At 46.8% G+C, this 4,561-nt stretch overlaps 1 protein-coding gene and 1 pseudogene across 1 annotated transcript in view; one reads left to right on the forward strand and one right to left on the reverse strand.

Annotated features, from left to right (window-relative positions):
• Positions 1 to 2,073: 2,073 nt before the first annotated feature.
• Positions 2,074 to 2,611, reverse strand: LOC118009781 (annotated as a pseudogene).
• Positions 2,612 to 4,373: 1,762 nt separating this feature from the next.
• Positions 4,374 to 4,561, forward strand: part of SH2D4A (SH2 domain containing 4A) — a 65,225-nt gene continuing 65,037 nt past the window's right edge. Inside the window, exon 1 of the mRNA XM_035003896.1 lies at positions 4,374 to 4,471. The gene's annotated coding sequence lies outside the window, so the exon portion shown is untranslated. The remainder of the gene's footprint in view (positions 4,472 to 4,561) is intronic.

Below are 4,561 nucleotides of genomic sequence, written 5' to 3' on the forward strand. Positions count from 1 at the left end.
GGGAGGGGCGCCTGGGTGGCTCAGTCGGTTAAGTGTCTGCCTTTGGCTCCGGTCATGATCCCAGGATCCTGGGATCGAGTCCTGCATTGGGCTCCCTGCTCAGTGGGGAGCCTGCTTCTCCCTCTGCCTCCACCAGCCGCTCCCCCTGCTTGTGCACTCTCTCTGTCAAATAAATAAAAGCTTAAAAAAAAAAGAAATTAAGGGAAAAATACATTTTCTGCTGCAGATTATGCCACTAAAAGAGAAAATACTGGGAAATGGGAGAGAGGAAACAAAAAGGAAGGTGCTAGAGGATAAGGGGGACAAAGTAAAGATGGAAAAAGAACTACAGAAATAAGAGGAGGGGAAGGGAGATACTTACAAATACAGGAAAGAGGCACAGGACAAGAAGGATGGGAGGGAAAAGGGAGAGAAAAAAGAAGAGATACCAGGCTCCACATTGAGTGAATGATTACAGTATTTGTGTGCAGTCGGCATTCATTTGGGCAGTCAACATCCATTCAACTAACACGCACTGAACACCTGTTGTGTGCCTGGGTGTTGGGTAAGATTCAAACTGCATAGGATTACTCCTTGCGATCAAGACGTTTATGATTTCAAAGAGGCATAAAACATACATGCAGCTATGTATGCCAAGGATGGCAGCAGGAGGCCTGGCTGTCTGCTCTCTGCCATCCTCCAGTGTCACCACAAGGCCCAGCACTTAGGGAGGGTTCATTACCTGGTTCTTGGATGTGTTAAATGCTAACTTGTGATACAAGTGCTATAAACATAGAGGAGGCAGGGGTTGCTTCTGGCTGAGGAGAGGGTAGACAGGAAAGGGTTCCCAAAGATTGATCCTTGAAGAATAGGTAGGATTTTTATAAGCGAAGTTATAGGGCAAGATGTTTTAATTAATTAGCTAATTAATTAACTAATTAATTAATTAAAGTAGGCTCCACACCCAGCATGGAACCCAATGCATGGCTTGAACTCATGACCATGAGATCAAGACCCAAGATGAAATCAAGAGTTGGATGCTTAACCAACTGAGCCACCCTGGTGCCCCTGGGGCAAGACATTTTAGACAAAGGCCACAATGTGAAGCTGCAGAGCCTATGTAGGTTTAAGAGCCTGGAAAATGCCAGATTATCTGAATGCAGGGTTTGTATTAGGAAGATGATAAAGCTGAGGAAGATTGATGCTAGATTGTCCTGGTCCTTGAAAGTTGCAGGAGGTTTAGTCTTACTTGAGACAAGAAGGAGTGAGCATCAAAGAATTTTAGCAACCAAATATGAAAGATTAGAGTTAATGTTTAAAAAAGACTAATTTGGCAACTGCATTCAGAAATGTTTGACCTGGAGAGCCTGGAGCAGAATTTCTGAAAGCATGAAACGTATGTAACTCCATCTTTGATCTAATTACTTGGAGTGCTTACTGCCTGGGCCTCACAGACATTATATTCCCCAGGTGTGGAGTGAGGTCCTGGATCTGCATTAAATTAGTTATCCAGTACATGAAATTTTCTGTACACAAAAGCTATCTAAAACCGGCTTAGAAACAAGACCAATGAGGAGGTATATTAGTTATCCATTGCCATGTAACAAATATCCTCAAACTTAGTAGCTTAATACACATTTACACACATTTACTACCTCAATGTTGTAGGTCAAGAATTGGAGAGTGGCTTAATTAGGTGGTTGCATGAATTTGCACTGAAGCCATAAGCCAATGCAGCAGTCATCCAAAGGCTTGACTAAGGCTGGTGGATTCACTTCTAAATTCATTCTGTGGCTGTTGGCTCAGAGTCCTCAGTTCCTCCCCAAAGGTTTGCTCATGACATAGCAGTTGGCTTCCTTCAGAATGAAAGATCCGAGAAAGACACACACACACACACACACACACACACACCAATGCAAGCTACAAGATCTTTTTTTTAATTATTATTTTTTTTAATTTCAACCTTTATTTTTAAATGTTAAACTTACTACAGGCTGATCAAGAAAGATCAAATACGACTTCTTTAAACATGCAATATTTGAAATTAGAAAATTCTGGCTTAAAAACTAGTATTTTTTAAGTTGCAAGAGCATTTCATGAAGATGTTGCCCATTTCGAATAGTGAATAAGATCTCTCTCTTCTTTTTTATTTTATTTTATTTATTTATTTATTTATTTATTTATTTATTTATTTATTTATTTGAGAGAGAGAGAGAGAGACAGAGCACAAGCAGAGGGAGCTGCAGGCAGAGGGAAAAGCAGGATCCTTGCCAAGCAAGGAGCCCGATATGGGACTCAATCCCAGGACCCTGGGATCATGACCTGAGCCAAAGGCAGTTGCTTAACCGACTGAGCCACCCAGGCATCCCTCTCTCACTCTTCTTTTTAAGACCAGCAAAGACCAGGGATATATTTCTTTGGGTTTTCCAAATATTCCATCAGTTTCCTCTCCCCAGACAACACCTTTGTTTTTGTTAGCATCAGAATAAGAAAATCCTGGTGTTTGTCCTGTTTTTCACCCAAAGAGGCCCCAGAGATTTGGACCAGTCTTGTGTTTTCCACTTTTTTCCACTGTGTGGCACTGAGCACATTTTTGAATAAAGATCTTCTTGCCTGCTTCAGCATCTCCCATTTCGCTCACAGTGTCAGCAGCTCTGCCCACTGCCTGCCTGGAGAACATTTAGCAGTCACCCAGGCAATATGCGCTGCAAGGTTGAGGCTGGTGGTCCCACAGTAGTGCCTCAAAGACCTGCGCTGGAGGCCCAGCCTGGCATGCGTTTACAGGTCTTCCATAACCTAATCTCAGAAGTGACATACGAGGAGGTGGGGATGGATCACTGAGGCTAACTTGGAGTCTAGGTACCACAGAAAGCAAAATCCAAGGTCTGAGCCTGAAGTTGTAACTTGAAATTACAGTACGTGATGTGAAATAATATAAGCTAATGTGTTTGAACACTCACCACATCCAGGAACTATTCTAAGCACTTTACATGTATTATCTCATTTAATCCTCACAACAACTTCATTGTTATTACCCAGAAGGGAAAACTGAAGTACAGAGAGGTTAGTAGCAAAATGGGAGCACTGCTATAAAGAAGGACTTATCAGGACACGAACAGAATTTGAGTGTGGGGCAAGGTAACTGGCTGTGACCAGTGTCATATGGAAATTTTACTGGCTGATGAACCACCCTTTATAGTTCTTCAACTGCTCAATCCATGCAGTGTTAGGATTCATTTTCAGCTGCTACCCAGGGGCAAATGACAGTCCAGCTAAAAGCACCCACAGGCCATTCATTTAATAAGCAGTGGGAACCAAACCTAAACCAGAAATTCTCCCCTGATAGGATCCCTAGAATGGTTCCTAAATAGCTAGGTCTCAAGGACTCATCTCTGCCCCCAAGGCTCTTTCTAACTTTGAGTATCTTCTGCAGTCTGGAGAGGTTAGGAACAAGAAAGTCTCATTTTTGAAGGAAGCAAATCAGACCCCTGAATTTATCAAGTAGACTGTGGAGAGGACTCACTCTCATTGTGCTCTCACTCCCACCATGCTCACTGTTTATTACATTTCTCCCCAACATGTGCAATCTGGGGGTTGCCCAAAGCAGGCTGTTCTTCTGCACACATTCTGAATGTTCCTCCACAACGGAAAATGCCCTCCAATGTTTCTACTCTGCTTCTGCCGAACTTTCCCGTACTCAGTCAGCTCCTCCCTTCATGCACCACCCCAACCTGTTCTTGCTGCAATTCACAAGATTCCTTTACCTTCTTCCCTTTTCATTTTTCCTTCTCTGTTGTTTACAGTCTCCATCTTTCCAACCTTTTGCCTCCTTGATCCTGTCCTACAAAGCCACACCGGTACTGACAAGTGTCTGAGTGTCTGATAAATTACCTAATGTCAACAAAAAGGAAAAAAAGTAAACTCCAGAGACCTGAGGGGTGAGCTGACTTGGCCTGCTGGGACTCGGTGTAACTGAGAAGGGCCTCCCCGCCTCCTCCGCAGGCTCCACCTTGCAGGAAACCTTGAGCTCTGAAGTGGAGAGGGGGCCGGGCCCGCTGATACTTTAATAAGTTCCGCAGGTCCCGAGATGGCGCGACAGGCCTTCACAGACTGCAGGTGGAGGGCAGTGGCCTTGCCGCCCCAGGCCCCCGGCAGCTCGGGGCAGCGTGCGGTCAGACAGCGGGGCCGGGATGCAGGAGGCCGCGCGGCCTCGCAGACGTCTGGCCCTGGAGCGTCTCCAGGTGCCCGGGCGGGGCCGTGAGCGCCCAGTCAGTCACTCCGGCATGTGGGCCGCGGGTGGGGCGGCGCGGGCGGGCCGGGGCTGAGGGACACTGTTTGCCAACACCTCAGCCGGAGTGTTTGTCCAGCCAGCCTGTGCGGCTCGCCGGCACCTCTGCCTTGCCCTCCCTTCCTTCCCCGACAGCTTCTGGCGGCCCAAGTGGACGTGGTGTTGCTTCGTCAGCCTCCGAGGCGAGCGCAGGGCCCTGCACCGGTAGGTGCCTGGGGTGGGCGAGGGAGGGCCAGAAACGGGAGGGCGAGAAGACTGGGTGTGTTGTCGGGGGGGGGGGGGGGGGGGGGGGGG

The sequence above is a fragment of the Mirounga leonina genome, unplaced genomic scaffold (genome assembly GCF_011800145.1).
Source record: "Mirounga leonina isolate KUSES-001 unplaced genomic scaffold, KU_Mleo_1.0 Mir_128, whole genome shotgun sequence".
Taxonomy (NCBI): Eukaryota; Metazoa; Chordata; class Mammalia; order Carnivora; family Phocidae; genus Mirounga; species Mirounga leonina.